This window comes from Sus scrofa, chromosome 7 (genome assembly GCF_054392235.1).
Source record: "Sus scrofa isolate SSC_HxYL_T2T_F1_AM1 chromosome 7, Sscrofa_HxYL_maternal_Yorkshire_Landrace_v2.0, whole genome shotgun sequence".
NCBI lineage: Eukaryota > Metazoa > Chordata > Mammalia > Artiodactyla > Suidae > Sus > Sus scrofa.
The window spans coordinates 83,597-103,331 of NC_139389.1; the positions used below are offsets into that span (position 1 = coordinate 83,597).

Sequence of the window (19,735 nt, forward strand, 5' to 3'; positions counted from 1 at the left end):
TGTAGGCATTGCATTGACTCTGTGGATTAATTTGGGGAGCACTATTGTCCTAACAACAAATATTAGATATCCCAATCCATAAACATGGAATGTCTTTACATTAAGGCAGATCTTCTTTAATGTGTTGTTGTTTTGGGTTTTTGGTTTTTTTTTTTTTTTGATCTTTTTTCCTCTTCTAGGGCTGCTCCCGTGGCACATGGAGGTTCCCAGGCTAGGGGTCTAATCGGAGCTGCAGCCACCGGCCCATGCCACAGCCACAGCAATGTAGGATCCAAGCCACGTCTGCGAACTAAACCACAGCCCACGGCAACGCCAGATCCTTAACCCACTGAGCGAGGCCAGGGATCGAACCCGCAACCTCATGGTTCCTAGTCAGATTTGTTTCTGCTGCACCATGACGGGAACTCCTGAATTAATCCTTTTTATATGTTGCTGGACTCAGTTTATTAGTATTTTGTTGAGGACTTTCCTGTCTATATTCATAAGGGATTTTTAGTCTATAGTTTTGTTTGCTTGTGGTGTTTTAATCAGGTTTTAGTATCAGTACAATGCTAACTTCATAAAGTAAGTTGGAAAGTATTCCCTCCTCTTCTGTATCTTGAAAAAGTTTGTGAGGAATTGGCATTAATTGTGCTGAAAACATTTGGTGGAATTCATCAGTGAAGCCATCACAGTCTGAGATTTTAGTTGTGGGAAGGTTTTGATTACTAATTCAATCTCTTTACTGGTTACATGTCTATTCAGATTTTCTGTTCCTTCTGTCAGTTTTGGTGGTTTGTTTCTAGTGCACACATATAAAAGAAAAAATTTAATTTGAAACATCTTCCCCCCCCCCCTCTTACCTACAAATCTTCCTTGTTAATCAGGTTCACCTCCCTGACAGTGACTGTAGGAAAAATGAGAAAGAAAAAAGACTATCTCTTTACACATTGCAGATGCCTTTAGATTTTACTGCCACATGATTTCCCTTCACATATATGGCTTCCTTCTAGCTACTGTTCCTCCTTTTGAAAATTACTCGATATAAAGAAACTTAAGAGTGTGTGCGGGGGGGGGGGGGTGATGGTGGAGGAGAGACTGCGCCAGGTGATTTGAGTCTATTTTGCTTAGCCACATGGATAAGAAGTGGGCACATCAAATCCCACCAATGGGCCTGGTCCATGTGGGCATCTTAAAGCCCTTACAATGAGAAACTGTCAGCAAAGGTGTGATGATTCATAACTTTAGCAGAATTGAGAACATGAAATTCTATATTTCCTTTCTCCTTAGAATTGTTCAGAAAAAGAGAAACACTGTTTCTTCTATGAAAGGTAGTTACAAGTTTCTTTTCTTTCTTTCTGAATCAAATCTCATATTTATTGATGGAGAACCACTTTCACAAAGAACTAGGTAACAAAATGACAATTCTCATATTAATTCCAAGGTGGTTGAGCAAAGAGGTCTCAATTCTGTTATTATTAGGAGATAAATTGTTTTTCCCTCAATGTACTTTAAAAAACAAAACTAACCACCACCACCACCAACTACCCCTTGAACTTGTGTTCAAACATCAGTGAGAGAAACTATTTTAGAAAGTTAGCATTTTCTCAGTAGGGTGCCCATCTTGGACCTGAGTTGTTTAGTGGTCATATGCAGTGTCTTTTCTTTTGAGGCACCTAACAGCCTTTTCTGCTGGCCCTTTCCTCCAACTCTATCCTATCGTTTCTGCTGATTTTATTTTATTTACCTGGAAGTAAATATCTCATGAAATGAAGAATAGCAGCTTCTACCTGGATCCTGGCTTACGGTTTTGCAGTTAACAGTGCATAACCCTAGGGTAATCATTTAAGCTCAGGTCTATAATTTCTCTTACATTTTCTTATAAGCAGCTGGTCTTTTATCTTTATAAAAATAATACTTGATTACTGATGTCTAAGTCTTTGAATGAAGCTTTCAGATTGATTGCCAGTCTTGCTACTTTGGCATTTCTATGTCCATATTGAAATTTTGCTTATAAAATTATTTTGAAAAAATTTCAGGCTTACAGAAAAGTTGCAGAAATATCACAAAGAATCCCCATATTTCCTTCATCAGCAGTCCCCAGATGTTAACATTTCACCAGATCTGTTTTACCTATGTTAATGTTTTTAAGCAGTGATTTCTAGGGTGGATTATGGGACATGGGGTCTCATTTCATCAAGTGGCAGGCAATCGACCACCAATAAAATGTAAAGCATTAACAAGGCAGCTTCGTTGCTTTTCAAAACTCATCTCCAACTTTCTTAATCAGTTTTATTTTTTTCTTGTTTTCCTTCCTAGTTTTGTTTGCTTCTTGAACTCTGTTTCAGAAAGTCTGAGAACACGCATTCTTGTCCATTTGATAAACATTGCGGGACCTGAAAAAGTCTGCCCTCAATTATTTCACAACTGAAACTGAAGTTTTAGAATGTCAACTTGATATTGTAAGCCACACACAGGAAGCCACGTTTATCATAGAGCGTCTTAGTATTGAATGTAAGCAAGAAATTACTGCTTCTTATAAAATATTCTATAAAGGCTGACACTCATTCATTAGCATGTATAGCTTAACTCAAGTATTAAACAAATTAAAGAGACTTTTATTTTCTACCTGACAATGACAAAGTCATTTTCACAATAGGTAGAATAATAGCAAAACAAAAATATTGGATATGCCATAAAATGCTTTCTAGTTTGAGAGAAACAAGCACATTATTTTGTTGCTGTTGTTCTTTTCCTTTCTCTTCTTTTTGGGCCACACCTGCAGCATATGGAAGTTCCCAGGCCAGGGGTCAAATCAGAGCTGCAGCTGCTGGCCTATGCCACAGCCACAATGAAGGACCCAAACTGGATCTGTGACCTATGCCACAGCTTGTGGCAGTGCCAGATCACTGAGCAAGGCCAGGGATTGAACCCACATCCTCATGGATACTAGTTGTATTCTTAACCCGCTGAGCCATAACAGGAACTCCCAACAAAGACGTTATTTTGACACCATAATTACTCTTTCTTTTCCATTTTCTTTCTTGTTCATGGAACTTGTTTACACAGAATTAGATTATTCAGAATCCTTGGTTCATGACATACTCACCATGGGTCCAATATGTGTCTCCTCTTTTAGTAGTTTGTTCATTTATTTATTTTTAATAATACTAAAAACACTCATGAACCCCCTACTCATCACCCCCAATACACAAGCCAGTACTTTGGCAATAATTTACTTCTAGTGTTACGGTCCTCTCCCAATTTAGACCTCTGCCTCTCCCCACCCTACATGTAGGACTGTAGCCGCCTTCCTGAATTCTTCATCATTCCCTTGCCTTTTTTTCCAGCATGTAGACATTCCTGGGCCAGGGTTCTGTAGCCAGAACCACAGCAGTGACAATGCCAGACCCTTAACCCACATGAGGGAACTCTCTTTTCCTTTCTTTTTAATGCAAATTTGTTTCTTTGCTTCTCTTGATTAGCAGATCAATTTATTTTCTTTAAGGTCCTCCCAGGTTTCACTCAGATATGCCTTTCACATAATGCTTCTGTTCATCAGTGGTGGGGTAAGTGATTCTTCATTTATTCCTATGACTGGCAAGGGCCGAGGAAAAAGCCCATCTCACTGGCCAATAAAACCAGCAAGCCCTTCTGGGAGTTGTCTCGGTCACCACATGTCGGGTCTGCTCAGGACACACAAGGCTTGGGGGGCTCCTCCTCCACTCGTCCTGGAATAGTATCTGTGGGAGCCAAGCGCAGCCATGAGCAACACCGCAGGGTTCCTTTTCAAGGGCTTTTCTGCATGACAGCTGACTTGTGAACTCCTACTGAGGAAGTTTTAAAGAGGCGAGGCTGACTTGGGGGGCTTTTGGCTGTATTATCCATTGAGGTCAATGGAAGCTGGTCCAACGGGAAGGGAGTACCACAGGGTAGTAGAAAGAATACCGGCTTCAGAGCTTAGAGACATGAATTGCAGTTTCAGTTCTGCTACTAACGAGCTGTGTGACCTTGGGCAAATGATTTTTACCTCTCTGGGCCTCAGCTTCCTCTTCTGTAGAAAAAACACTTAAACCAAATAATTCCTAAGGGCCCTTTCAGATGAGGAACCTGGAGAAAGCGTGGTAAGTTAGCTCCTGAGGGTTTCAAGGCTCTTCCTTCACGATTTAGTTGTAGAGTCAACATTCAATCCCTTGAGTTCCAGCAATGTGTCAGGGATAGAGGGACGGTAAAACACTTCCAGCTCCTGGCCCAAGAACTCAGAGTCCTGCCGCACTGGGAGGTATCCTAAGACCTTACTAAACGGAGATTGCTATGGGCAGGCCACCATGTTAAGGCTCTTTTGAATGTAAGCAACACAAGCCCACTCGTACTAACTTCAGCAAAAGAGGAGATTTATTGTAAGGGGTATGGAGTGTTTCATGAATTCATAAGCAGAAATATAACTGGGACTCAGCAAAAGACTGGAGACATTAGCATCAGTGTGACGGGAAACCAGGAGGCCATCTCTCTCCGTCTTTATCTCCAATTTTCCTGTAAGCCTGCTTCAGTCTTCATTTTTCCAGCAGCTGCCATTTGGCAGAAAACAGCTTTGACAATCACACTGTTTTTTTATGGAGGGAGACAAACTCTTTTCCTGTCTCAATTCTGAAGTCCTAGGAAAGCACTGTGATTGGCCCATTTCAGGTCAGCCACTCCCCCCCCCCCCCAGTCCAATCCACTGTGGCCAAGCTGGAGAGAAGCTAGGTTAGAAGGCTATACACAAGTATGGCCTCCAGTTCTTCCACCACAGGATGGGATTGGGCAGACATGCCTGGGAAAGGCATTCTGCTTCCACCTCTGACAGAGGCCCAAGATCAATGCTGGCTGACTCATGTCTCCATACTGGGCTCCGGCCCCAAATACATGCTTTTTGAATAAATGCACACATGAGTATTATCAGTTAAGAGTGAAATTATAGGGAAAGACCAAGAGAACCCCACTTTTGGCTTTAAAGTGAAACGAAAAGCATGTTAGCTCACTTCATTGGAAACGTGATGCTAACACAAACACTGTGCATCAACTTTACCAGGATAAAATAAAGTTTAAAGAGAGAATATTAGCCCAAGAGAGCAAGCCACACAATTCTGAAATCGAAGTTCCTAGAAGGCAGTGAAACTTGACACTAGACACAGTGCACACAGAATCACTATCAATCCATGTGATGGAAAAAAAGGCTGATCACGACTCTTGGGATGAGTGCGAATTTTCTACAAGAAGGCATCAAACAAGAAGGAAGGGGAAAGAGAATGACATCTTCTTTGAGATGGCAGTGACTTAGAGATCTTTGTTAAAGCCCCTCACATCCCTTTAAAAACATGGACACCTTCATACAATTTTTTTTTTTTTTTGGTCTTTTTTAGGGCCTGTGGAATGGATTAGCAGTGAGATCCTGCTGTGTAGCATTAGGAACTATATCTGGTCACTTATGATGGAGCATAATGTGAGAAAAAAGAATGTATACATGTATGTGTAACTGAGTCACCATGCTGTACAGAACACTGTAAACAAGCTATAACGAAAAAAAATAAAAATCATTATATTAAAAAAAAAATACGGACGCTGAAAAAGAATGGCCAAGAGAGACGGGAAGCCCATTTGTAGCTCATCTTCTATTGGTCGTAACATTAAAAAGTCTCTCTTTCTCTCTACATATGTGTGTATATATATATATACATATGTGTATGTGTGTATACATACACAGAGAGAGAAATAAAATATTGCCGCTGCCATATAAGTAAACCAAGGCTATCACAGTCGTCAACAACCACAGCAAAAGGTGGTGAGAGCCCCGAGGAAACTGAGGAAGGAAGCAAAGAACACCTACCGTCAGAGTTCCCGCTGTGGTGCAGTGGGTTAAGAATCTGACTGAAGTGGCTTGGTTTACTGCAGAGGTGTGGGTTTGATCCCCAGCCAGGTACGGTGGGTTAAAGGATCTGGCACACATCGCAGCTGGAGCTTGGAGTCAATCCCTGGCACAGGAACTTCCATATGCCTCCAGTGTGGCCATTTAAAGAAATGAGAAATGTTTCAGCATGAGAATTCCACTTGCATTACGGAAAGACAATATACCCATTCACAAAGCCAACGTGTTTTCCTCTAAAACACTGAATGTGTCCTAAACAAACAAACAAAACACTTCCTGGAGAAGTGCTTTCCTTTTGAAAATGTATTTCTTTTGCTCTGACTGTCACTGGTTGACTAATGATGAGAAACCTTCCACTGGTGAGGTAATTCTAAATCTGATGCTGTCACCAAAGGGGAAAGAAAACTTCTAATTTCTCTCTAAGAGGAAGGAAGCCAGTGCCTAGGACAGACAATCATTTCTTTGAAAGAATACTACCTCTTGATAAGTTGAATTTTTTTAAACTTAAAAATTAATTTTTCAATGCTTAAAAATTAAAACGATTGCTCACATTGATAAAGAGGGTACAATTTAAAGATTACATTTGTTAAAGTAAGCATGGAGAGTAAATTTTATGGAAATACAATTTCTAGGATATTCCTCAGGTCAGCAGAAAGTGTGGGGCAGGTTTTTTGAAAGCAGACTAGAAAATGTTCCATATTTCAAATCTGCGGAGGTTATGTGAATGTCTACATAGAGAAAGTCAGCAATATCTTACACTTTACTGTATGTAATTTTTACTTCATTAATGAAGGCAGAGCAAACTCGTGAGCCAGTTGGTGAGCAGTACAGACAGCTTCTTTTCACATTCCCATCAGCTTCAGCTGTGCCCAGCTCTGCCCCTGGCTCTGAACCAGCCAGGTACTCACCTTAGCTTGGGCAAGTCGCCTGAAGATGCCTGTTAAGCGGTCTATACTGCTCCTACCTCCGCTTTTATGCTGAAGGGGGAATGACTGTTACCCACTCCTGATTCGACTCCTCCTCCTCATTTGCTGGAATTCAGAAGGAGGAACCAATGGGCAGCTGTGCCCCTTGAGCCTCCTTCCTCAGAACAAGATGCTCATGGGAAGCCCGGGTTGGCCGGTGGTCCTCCATGCTGCAAGCCCTGCAGAGACAGCGCTACCATGAACGGAGGGCTCTGACATTGCCTGTGACTCGTTTGGGAAGCTCACACTTGCCTGCAAATGTGAACGATCCCTTTATTTATACAGCACCTCATCCATCTTATTTCTTAACTGGTTCGAGCCTTAGGTGGGAATGAAATGTATCCATCACTAGGCTCCCACAAAGATCTCGACACTTGCCTTACAGGAAAGAACAGATTGAAAGCTCCCCGCTTCTCTGAAACTAAAGCTGGCATGCTTGATTTAAGACTTGCTAAAACTTTGTAGAATTATTATGTAAAAGCGTTGGCTGATTTTATTTGCTAACTTTTAAATACCTTTCATTTTTGAGGAAAATGAAATCCATTATTGTTTTTGAAGTTGGAGAATGCTACTTTATCATACTCCTCTCATGAGACGGCTTTGCGAATTAGATGACGGGCAGACACAGAAGCTAAATGTGGAGCAAAACGTTGGTTTTGCTCCTGGTAAAATTAGATTAAGAGTCTTGGCTTGCACCCAAGGCCCAAATGGTCTTCAAGTTACCACCCACTCACAGGCAGAACAGCTGTAGGCCTCCCCCAGCAAGGGCAGCACCTGGCTCCTTGGGTTTACTTCAGGAGGGGAGGGGACAGGTGCATCCTGTGGCCAGGCCATTTTAAAAAATGTTGAGAGAGAGAAAGAGAGAGAGCACACCAAGGGGAGGTGGAGGAGCAGAGGCCTTTATATGCTGAACCTCATTCATAACGGGAAGCATAAGCAGTTATCCTCACCAGGAGTTAGAGAAGGGGAAAAAGAGGACAGGGAAGAAGCTCTTTCCGATACTTCTGCGAGTTGGGTCGAGGCAGGAGCAGGTGGAGACAGGGAGACGTACGTGGCTTGATGGCCCCTGCAGGTCATGGAAGTGTTACCGCAGGCCAAAACAGAACTAGGCTTTGTCCGAGGGACCCTTCCTGACAGTGTGCAAAATGTGAGAGCCCAGCAAAAGTTGCAAACAGTTATTTGAAAAGACTGTGCATGCATTTAAAACTCACCTCTCCAACAAATACTCTGCCACCAGCACTATGACCTCATCAAAAGAGGTTATGAGCCCAGATCCTGCCTCAGGCCTGGGCACCAGCAAACATTATGGGACTGGAGACTCAACATCTCTCTATGTATGGGACTGGTGACTGTCCCTCTCTTCCTCTTTTCTTCCCCTTTCCTGTCGCATAACCTGGTGCTTCTTGGATTTGAGGGATTTTCCTTGTTGCTTGCCCATTGCATCAAAATTGGTAGTTAAGAAGCTTCATTCAAATAAGCGTTAGAATTCTTCCGGCAATTTACTGAGCACTTACTATGTGCTATTCCAGGTGCTAGGTATGCTACACTAAACAAAGGAAAACAAACAGCAAAACACCTGTTTATATTCTAGTGGAAGGAGCCAGCAGTGAACAAGTTATCAATCTGGGGGATAATTTTGCTTGTAGGTATTTGCCTTTTACATGCTTTCAGATAAACTAGCACATTCATTAACATTTTCAGATACTCATTGAGACAGTTCTTCAAGAAATGATTATTGTGAGACGGCATGAGTGACAAGTCACAGACAACATCATAGATACACACACAATTGATTTTCTGACCATTCAGGCTGTGCAACAAGCACTTTCATTTTTTTTTATGCCACACCTGTGGCATGGGGGAGCTCCCGGGCCAGGGACTGAACCTGTGCCAGAGCAGCAACCCAAACTGCTGCAGTGACAATGCCAGATCCTTAACCTGCTGCACCACAAGGGAACTCCAAACACTTTCATTTTAAAGCTTACTATATTGTAGGAAGTATATTATAAACACAAGCCGATTCCTTTTTAGTGATGGATAATAAAACTTGAACCCACATCTCAGCTTTGTTTTAACCAGATAGCCAAAAACAAATAGTAGAAGATTTGGGCCTTTTTTTTTCTTCCAAATAAAGACAAGTTGGAGGGAAGAGGTTTCAAGCTTACTCTTTAACTAAGTCACTTTACTGAGCTGTGCCCAGTGATAATTTTTTCTTGGAGCCCACATGCTCAGACTGCCTACACCTTTGCCCACAGTGGCTCTTCGTAAACAACGATTTATTTATTGTGTAATTCAAAGAAGAGACACTTTCATCAGATCGCAGCTTGTTTTCAGTATGTACACTTAGAGACTCAGAATGGGAGGAGCCTGAGGCCCCGTGAAGTCCAATCGTGCCTGTAACATAGCTGAGAGATGCTCACCTACACGCTGGCTGCAAGTCCTCAGTAAGCCCATGCACTTCTGAGAAGGAACAATTATTCCATTGTTGTCCAGATGTAATTGTCAGAAAGTTCCTTCATACGCTGTTATTAGAATCAATCTCCATGCAGCTTCAACACCTGGATTAACTCGGAGCCTGTGTCCTCTGGAGGATACAGGCCCTTCTTAAATGCGGCACGAGTTGCAAATTGCTCCTGTTGGAGATTTCCTTCTTTCTGCATATGGTTTTAACTTTTAGGATCATTTCCAACATGTAGAAGTTGAAAGATTTCATATATAGTCCAGATTTCTAGCTATTCTTCATAACCTACAGCATCTAGTAACCCCAGGCCTTCAACAACCTAGGAGAAACCGATAAATTCCTAGAGACATACAGTCTCCCAAGACTGAATCATGAAGACACAGAAAATCTGAATAGACCTAGTATTAGTAACAAAATTAAACAGGTAATTTAAAAAGCTCCCAATAAACCAAATTACAGGCTCAGATGACTTCACAGGTAGTCTAACCAAACATTTAAAGAAGGCATAGTACTTATTCTTCCTAAATTATTCAAAAAAGTTGAAAAGGAAGAAACATCTCCAAGCTCGTTTTATGAGGCCAGAATTGCATAAAAACCAGGCAGACACCACACACACACACACAATTACAAGCTGACATCCCTGATGGACATATATGCAATAATTCTCAACAAAAAGCAAACCAAAATCAACAGTGTATCTATATTTCTCTGCCAGTATCACATTGGGTTTCTTTTGTTTGTTTTTGCTTTTTGTCTTTTTAGGGCCACTCCAGTGGCATATGGAGGTTCCCAGGCTAGGGGTCTAATCGGAGCTGTAGCTGCCAGCCTACGCCACAGCCACAGCAATGTGGGATCCGAGCCGCGTCTGTGACCTACACCACAGCTCATGACAACGCCAGATCCTTAACCCACTGAGCAAGGCCAGGGATCAAACCCACGTCCTCATGGATACTAGTCGGGTTTGTTAACCATTGAGCCACGACAGGAACTCCCACTATCACATTGTTTTGATTAGCGTAGTTTTGCAGTAAATTTTGAAATCAGGAAGTATGAGTTCTCCAACTTTGTTTTAGTTCTTCAAGATCTTTTGGCTATTGGGGGCTCCTATGAATTTGAGGGTCAATTTTTCCATTTCTGCAGAAAAGGTTACTGGATTTTATTGAATCTGTAGATTGCTAGGGGTAGTAGTAACATCCCAATAATATTAAATCATCCAACAGATAAACACAGGAAGGCTTTCCACTTATTTTTGTCTCCTTTAATTTCTTTAAGCAATATTTTATAGTTTTCAGTGTAAAGTTTTTAATTTCCTTGGTTAAATTTATTCCTAGGTATTTATTGTTCTAAATGCCACTATAAATGAAATTAATTTTTAAATTTACTTTTTTGATTGTTTATCACTGCTCTATAGAAACACGACTGAATTTCTGTGTGTTGCTCTTGCAACCTACAACTTTACTGGACTTTTTTCCTTGTGTGTTCTTTAGGATCATGTCCTTTGCAAATACAGATAGTATTTTCCTTCTTCCTTTCCAATTTGGATGCTCTTTATGCTTTTTTCTTGTCTAATTGCTCTGGCTATGACTTTCAGTACAATGCTGAAGAGCAAGAGTAAAAATAGGCATGCTTGTCTTGTTTCTGATCTTAGGGGGAAGCTTAGTCTTTCCCAATTAAGTCATATGCTAAGTTTTCCCCATGCTTTTCATCACGTTTAAAGAGTTCTCTTTGATTCCTAGCTTCTTAGTAATGTTTTAACCATGAAAATACGCTGAATTCTGTTAAAAGCCTTTTTTGCATCAACCTAGAAGATCGAGTTTCCCCTTCCGTTAGTGTAATCAGTTACACTGATTGCCTGAACCACTTCTGCATCCTCAGCATAACTCACTCTTGGTCGTGGTGTACTGTCCTCTCAACATGACACTGGATTCCATTGGATAGTGTTTTGTTGAGAATTTTTGCATCTATGTTCACAAATGATATTGGTGCATAATATCCTTGTAATACGGTCTTCTGACTTTGATATCAGGGCAATTCTGGCCTCACGGAGTGAATTAGGAAGCATTCTTTCCTCTTCTATTTTTTTGAAAAGTTTATAAAAGATTGGTTATTAATTATTCTTTAAATATTTGGTCAAATTCACTAGTAAAGCCATCTGGTCCGGACATTTCATTGTTTGTACAAAGACTTGTACATAAATATTTGTGACAGCTTTATATGTCATAGCCATAACCTAAAAAACCCTATATGCCCAACAACAGGTAAATGGATAAACAAATTGTGGTATATCCATATAGTTGCACAGTACTCAATGATAAAAAAGAAATCAATATTTATATATGCAAAATATGGATGAGTTTCAAAATAACTATGCAAAGTGAAGGCAGACAGACAAAAAGTGTACAATCCCACTATTCCATTTATATAAAATTATACAAAATACAAACTAATCTTTAATGACAGAAAGCAGGTCAGTGGTTGCTTGGGCAGAAAAGGGAAGGAGAGAGAAACTGCTAAAAGGTTCATGAGGAAACATCTGGGGATGATGGATAATTTATTTACTCACTTGATTGTGGCTATGGCCTTAAAGGCAAAACAAGAAATTATACAGTTCAAGCATGAATTTACTGTATATCAATTACACATGTCAATAAAGTTGTAAAAATGGGTATGTAAGTTGAGAATTGATATTTGAGTCTGCACGCAATAGATGAGTCACCGGAAGGTTTTGAGAGAAAGGTGATGCCCATGATGATACACGTAAAATTATAACTGCATTGATGAAACATATCTATGGAAAATATTTTAAAATATTACTCCCTAGAATGAACTATGTGGTACCAGTTAAGAGTCAGAGACATCAGAATGAACTCATGCTTAGCTTAATAAGACATACATGGATAGATACATACATGTGTGAAGAAAAGGAAGGAAGGAAGGGAAGGAGGAAGGACCTTACTTACAGAAGAATGACAGTTATGCAGACACTTGGCCCTCCAGGAGGTACAGCTTTATCTTGCCTCCTGCCCCAGCTTCCTGCTGTGTGTGGGCTCCGCTTGATGACTTGCTTCCTAAGAGAGGAATAAAGATGAGGAAGGGGTAACTTCACAGTCCGGATACCTGGAAAACACTACGGTCACGTGGCCAAGACCGTCGTGTCTGGTAAGACACACAGACAGCTCGGAACCCTCGTATGATACCATGTGAATGGCAGTTCACCTTTGTGGTCTTCCTTCTGAAAACCTATAACCACAGTCTAGCCATGAGCAAACCCAAATTGAGGAACATTTCTACAAACAGCTGACCAATAATCCTCAAAACTTTCAGGGTTATCAAAAACAAAGAAAGCCTGAACAATTCTCGCAGGCCAGAGAGATGACTAAATGTAACAGTGAGATCCTTGATGGGATTCTGGAACGGAGAAAAGCTATTAGTGGAAAATTAGTGAAATCTGGATAGAGAGTGGAGTTCAGCTAACAGCAACGCTCCAGTGTCTGTTTCCTAGTTGTGACAAATGTACTGTCATTTATATGACGTTAATAATGGGGAAAAATTAGACAGAGAAATACTATATGATATCACTTCTACATGGGATCTAAAACATACAATAGCGTACAATCTCATACAGTGATTATAACAGAAAAGAAGCAGATTCACAGATGTAGAGAACAAACTAGTGTGAGTAATGAGAGAGGGAAAGAGAAGGGGCAATATAAGATTGGGGGGTTAGGAGGTACAAACTGCTAGGTATAAAATAAGCTAAAAGGATCTACTGTACAACATGGGGAACAGAGCTAATGTCTTATAATAACTATACATGGAGTATAATCTTTAAAAATTGTGAATCACTATATTTCACACCCATAACATAGAGTATCGTACATTACACATCAATAAAAAGACAGATTGATAGATAGATAGGTAAAAACAATGGGGAAAGACGCGACAACTTTCAGCTCTATCTTTGCAACTTTTTTTTTTTTTTTTTGGTCTTTTGTCTTTTTAGGGCTGCACCTGAGGCATATGGAGGTTCCCAGGCTAGGGGTCGAATCAGAGCTATAGCTGCCAGCCACAGCCACAGCCATAGCAACACAGGATCCAAGCCATGTCTGTGACCTACACCACAGCTCACAGCAATGCCAGATCCTTAACCCACTGAGAGAGGCCAAGGATTGAACCCGTGTCCTCATGGATTCTAGTTGGGTTCATTAACCATTGAGCCACGACGGGAACTCTCAACAACTTTTTAATAAATCTAAACATATTCTAAAATAAAATGATTATTTTAAAAAGTATTACCCACTTTATTCTGATCTTTAGGCAGACTATTATGAACCAAAACAAACAAAAAACATTAAAAACTGTGGCCAAGATCAACCTTTGTCCATCTCAAAGTGATTTCTCATGAGAAAAGAAGAGAAAGTCCTCCTTCCCCCAATCTAACACTTGCTCTGGGTGTTACCAACAAAATTCTCAAAGTTGTATAGCTTAAATCTGAGGTCTCAGGATTCCCAACCTGATAAATGAAGTTTCGTTAAGGGAATGATGACTGGGCTGGCAGGGATCTAGTGAACTTGTTGAAGGTCCCCAAAGATGCAAATTACACTGCTGGCTTCTTCCAGTTGGAGAGAGAAGCCCCAGCAGAAAAGTCCTGGGAGAGTTCCTGCCGAGGCTCAGCGGTAATGAACCTGAGTAGTACCCATGAGAATGCGGGTTTGATTCCTGGCCTCGCTCAGTGGGTTAAGGATCCAGCATTGCTGTGGCTCCAATTTGACCCCGAGCCTGGGAACCTCCATGTGTCACAGGTAAGCACTCCCTTGTATTTTGGGACATAATGGGGGAGACAGTAATGTCATTACAAAGCCAAATACAAACGTTTTTAGACTGACATTGTTCTGGTCTGTACTGTATGCAAGTTGTGCATCGATGAATCAGGCCAAGCTTTGCCTCAGACTTCCCTGCTCCCTTCCAGGGGTACTGCCTGTGTGAGAGGTGAAGGAGAAACACACCCTGACTTCCTGTGAGCTGAGCACACCTTGTGTTGCAGTTGCTCCTGTGTTAGTTGTTGGGTGTGCAGATCTGAAGCTGAAGCCCTGCATAGAAAGATCACACAGGTGTGACATAGATGGTGAAAAAACAAACAAACAAACAAAAAAAAAAAACCACAGGCCAGAAGGCACAGAGAAGGGGCCAGTCTTGAAACACTACGCGGCTCTGTGTGACACTGTCTTGTCTGGGGTGGAGGCAGGTGGTCTCCTGCAAACCAAGACGTGGTCATTAAGGAAATACAAACGTCCGGTTGTGGATAAGAAGGAAAATGATCCTGGTCTTGTCTAGTTTGAGCAGCACCTTCTATATGACGGTCTTTCCATCATTCGCAGAGTCTTAACAACCAATGACTAATCAAAACAGTGATGTCCACATTAACAAACTGGCCAACAGCGTGTGGAACAACGACGCCATCATGTCATATGAGGCGGGCTTTCCCACTCACGGTAAGTGAGATTTCTCTTGGGACATTCCATTCTCTGAGGAAACCCCCTTCTCCCTCCAGCCCCTACCCAGACGCTTTTTAATGTCTTCAGATCTAGTTCAATTTCCGTTTTACATAAAAGGGGCGGGGCAAACAAAACTAAACTACATGGAGGTCTTTGGTAGGAAGAGCCGGAAGCAGCAGTTCGCAGAGGAGGGTATTTCTCTAAGGAGGTGGCCGCACCTGGGGCCTCCCTTTGCCATCTTCTCTGACGTCTTCACTTCAGGCTGTCCCCTGCCCCAAAGGCATTTGAAGAGGCAGAAGTGTGCCTCTGGGCAGCTGGGTGTGCAGGTGCTGCAAATGCAGATGGATGGAATCCGCTGACCAGGGACATTTAGGGACCTTCCCATTCTCCACTAGATTACAGGGCCTGTGGTCACTTGGAAAAGGGTTTTATGAAGGTTGGGACACCATGAAAACAGTCCTATAGAGAAGGCAACTTAGTACGTCCGTGCCCAGGTGAGTTAGGGTAAAATGCAAGGCTCATCTTGGATCTTATACCAGACATGTCAAATACAGATGAAAAAGACAATTATTCTACTGAATCTAAAAATACGTTAGTTGTTCAGATTTCGTCAGCTGTTTTGGGCTATAATCACCATTCATGAAAAGTTTTTTTGTGTGTCTTTTGTCTTTTTAGGGCTGCACTGGCAGCATGTGGAGGTTTCCAGGCTAGGGATCTAATCAGAGCTGCAGCCACGGGCCTGCGCCAGAACCACAGCAACACAGGATCCAAGCCGCATCTTCAATGTATACCACAGCTCACAGCAACGCCGGATCATTAACCCACTGAGCAACCTCATGGTTCCTAGTTGGATTCATTTCCAATGCGCCACGATGGGAACTTCTGTTTTGTTTTTTGTTTTTTGGGTTTTTTTTTTTTCACCATGGAAAGTTTTAAAGGACCTGTCTGCTGTCTTAGGTAGAGCCTCCCTTGGCAGAGGCAGGCAAGTGTGCAGGTGGAATCAAACCATTCCAGACAAGAAACAGAATCCCAGCCAACCTGCAAGATGGTGTTCAGAAACCAGGAATGGTTCCCTCACCCAAGCTCGAAGACCAACATGCTGCCAAAGGCAGAATGACAGAAAGTACCCGGCACAGCCAAACACAGCTGTGGCCGCAAATCAGGAGGAAGAGAAAGGGTACAGCAATACGTGAGGGCCCCACGAGAAATCTCTCGCTCTGTCCGTGTGTCTTTCTGTCTTTGTCTCTGTCACAGTGTATATCATATCAGCTTCAAAAACAAAGCCCAATGGGGCTTGGGTCACTCCTAGATCGCAGCCATCCCACATGGAAATTGCATTGCTCTAGGAAAGGCAGGCTGGATAGACAGGGTGACTTCTCTGTGAACCTCACAGCTGGATAAATGCAACAATGTCCCAGTTGTGTTTTCTCTCCTTAATTAGCAAACGTTTGACTGCTTCCCCACAAAGTAGGTGCTGACTACTGAGACTGATGGGAACTTGTCCTTGTGCTCATGAAGCTTACAATTTTGGAAATGAGGTATACTGACAATACACAGGAGTAGACGTAAGCTGACCACAGTGTCACCTTCCCTCAATCTTTGGGAAACAAGGCTCTGTCTTATCTCCCTCTTTGCCTGATACGCTGCTCCATAATCTGCCTGACCGCACCACGTCTCTGCCAACCCTGCTGGGAACCCACATCCACAGGATCTATTCACTCGCAACCACATGCCTGCTAGTGTCTCCCCATTCACCTCCTCCCAGCCTCTCCACCCTGTCTCTGGCCGGCTGACCTACCTGGATATTCATTCCTCTTGCTGTTTTTCTGACTCCACACTCTCCAGATACCTGTGCTCTGAGATCTAAGGTCCCCAAACCTCTTAAATAGAAGAAGGAAAACAAGTTCATAATCAGAATACTGCTCGGAGGGCTGGAAATTGGTGGTCTTTCAAAGGGCGAGGTCATCGAAGGGCCCATCCCCACAGTCCTGCTGCGCTGCATGGCTTCAAGCAGCCCACTGGACACCCATGTCTTCCAGGACGGCTCTGGAGAAGCAGAGAAAAGGTTTCAGGCTTTTGCATCAGTAGTTACAGCCTCCACCTTTTTTCTTCTTTCCACAATTCCATCAGGTTCTAGCTTCTTTTACTTTCAGTCACACTTTGGCTAGATTAGTGCTTCATCTTAACTTCTTGCTCTTAATTTGCTCTTGTTTGACAGCGTGGCCCGAGACTTCTGCAGGGGCTGATACTATCTATATTAGTGCAGACTTAACTGGTTGTCAAGTGAGAGAAAGAGAGAGGGGAACGGTGACATAGAGAAAGAAATCTCATCCCTACAAGATCTCATCCCTGTGGCCTCACTGCACACAGGATAGTGGCAGGAAGTGCCTTTGTTCTTGGAGGGCTGGAGACATTGCTCATTATCATGCCTGAGGGAATGCCACTGGCATATAGTCACAGAGGCCAGGGTACTGCTAAACACCCTGCAATGCACAGGACAGCTCCACAGCAACAACAACAACAACAAGAATCTAGTCCCAAATGTCAACAGTGCTGAGGTTGAGACACTCGGGATTACAGCTACATTCTAAAGGCCAAGGAAAACTACTTCACTTCGCACTAGAGTTACCTTAATTCTCTGAATTATCAGCAACACCCCTAATGACTGGGCTGTCTCTACCAGTTGAACTTCTGCTTGTGGGCCTTTACACAGTCCCACCTTAAAGTTCAAAGTGATTACTCACTAAAGGCATCACTGACTGGTTATCCTTAACCACATGCGTATGGTCCCAGTTGGCCCACACTGACTAGTAACCATTCCTCCCTGTGCACACAGGAAAGCCTTATTTGTTTGGGAGTTGCTGCCAAAATGCATTGTGCTGGCTGTGCAGAGACAGCAAAACAGAAGAAAGGAAAGTAGAAGTAGAAATCTGATGTGGAGTGAAATCCCACCAGGCTGATGATGCCTTACCAACTTCACGAATACGAAAGAATGCAAGTGAATAGATTCTACTTTAACCACGAAGCCTGCCAGCTGTGTCTAGGAGCCGTCCTCCTTCTCTTCCTTCCATAGTCAGGAGCTATAAAGAATAAAAGGAGGAAGACAAGAAAGAGCTTGGAATGAGCATGTCACCTGCTCAGCATGGCGGCTGAACCTGAAAATCTCTGAGGTGGCGCTATGAAAATGAAAAGAGAAAACCAGGACACGTCAAAATGGATCAGACTATGTCTCTTCATTTTCTTTATTCACAGAATCACAAGACATGACAGACTGATAATTGTGATGCAGGGAAGTGGGGTCAGGTTCAAGGACAGGGCGGAGGGAAGTGCGGGCAGAGAGTATCTTGTGGAACTTTCTCTGGCACACACACACAGAGCAGGAAATAATTAAATCTGACTCTTCTGACTCCTGGTGCTAATGGTCTCACTTGTTCACGTTTTACAAAAAAGCAGAATGTGAAATGAACTCTGGGCTTGTGAATCTTGCAGGGCCACATTCTGAATGCAGGCCGACTCTGGCTGCTAGGGCACAGCCACAGCTGGTGCTGAGCTTAGGAGAGACTGTTTTGCAGATGATCTGAGCTAGAAAAATCCATTTATAAGAAATGAATAAGACAAAAGAAATGCTTCAAGTGGATCGCAGAAGAAAAATGGGTATGGATCTTCCATTTATGGGCAAATACTAACTTATGAATTGGCTGCATTCTCAAAAGTTCATCTGACTACTGAAAGCAACAATAGCACAAGTACAAGAGGGAAATAACAGTGGTTCACTGACTGCAGCATAGGACCTTTGAAAATTCACAGTCCAAAGGTTTAAGGAGGAAAAAAATGGTTAATGGTTCAGAAAAACTGATCATCTTCCCCAGTATCACTCTGTGATTTAAGAACAGAGGTTGGTCTTGGGGTTCCCCAGGCAGTCCACTAACCGCACGCTGTGGGCCAGAAGCAGCTAGGCAGTAAAGCAGTGATGGTGGAGGCAGAGGAGGAGGAGGTGGGCTGCCCAGGTGACTTGGAGGGGGAGGGAAAAGAGGAAGTAAAGACGGTAGGGAAGGAACACCTCCCCAGAACCAAAGGGTATGACGGGTGCTTTCTGGTCTGGCTCTGCTCTTACCTACCAGGAACAATGTGGGTGAACACTGGGGGGGGGGGGTGCTTCCTACACGTGGGGCTTTGGTACCTGCTGTTGCCCAGAAGACATCAACAAGGAGGAAAATGACCGAAATGGATTCTGCCAGCTCTTTTCAAAATGTCACCCTTCCTCACAGTCTTGCTGCTGTTTTCTCAGCCTCTGGAACTTGTTAATTTATTCTACAAATATTTGCTGAATACCTATTTTGCGCCGGGCACTGTCCCTAGCCATGTGGCTATAGCATCGAATGAGACAGACAGGGTCCTTTCCCTCTGAAGGTGGCGTTCTTGTGAGACAGATAAAAAATAAGCCAATAAATAGAATAATGTCCAATAATGTTAAGTGCTATGAAGAAAACAATGCAGAGTAATATGATAGTGACTGGAAGGCCTCCTTTCAATTGGGCGGTCAGGAAAAGCCTCTTTGACAAGGTGACATGTGGGCTGAGACCTGCAAGAGTCAGCTTGGTAAAGAGCCAGGGACTGAGATGGCTAGGTACAGCGCACCGCCCACACAAAGGTTCAAGCGCAAGATCGAGTGATCCAGCGACCAAGGGTGGCAGGTTCAAGGAACACGCAGAAAGCCTGTGTGGCTGCGACTGAAGAGGAAGGCGGAGCAGATGACGTGAGGTCGTGGGGTGAGCCCGGCCGTATCAGAATGATGCGTTTGTTCACTTAAACAATTACCAAGCGCCCACTACGAACAGGGCACGCTGAGGACATGAAAATGAAACAGCGAAAGCCCTACTTCAAGGATTCTGTCCACGAGAAGGAGTCAATGAGGGTGACAGACTACTGA

At 42.8% G+C, this 19,735-nt stretch overlaps 1 long non-coding RNA gene across 13 annotated transcripts in view; it reads right to left on the reverse strand.

Annotated features, from left to right (window-relative positions):
* The window catches only part of LOC106508466 (uncharacterized), a 36,754-nt gene that overhangs the window by 15,037 nt on the left and 1,982 nt on the right, over positions 1–19,735 (reverse strand). For 5 of the 13 annotated variants that reach the window (XR_014809143.1, XR_014809141.1, XR_002346219.2 and 2 more), the window contains exons 2-3: positions 16,604–16,851; positions 12,271–12,378 (exon numbers count right to left, since the gene is read on the reverse strand). This is a non-coding gene — a long non-coding RNA (uncharacterized LOC106508466). Of the gene's footprint in view, positions 1–842; positions 887–2,744; positions 3,723–8,332; positions 8,396–8,623; positions 9,630–12,270; positions 12,379–16,603; positions 16,852–17,776; positions 17,886–19,735 lie in introns of those variants that run through there. The other 8 variants (XR_002346218.2, XR_001305342.3, XR_014809138.1 and 5 more) reach the window with 7 other exon arrangements.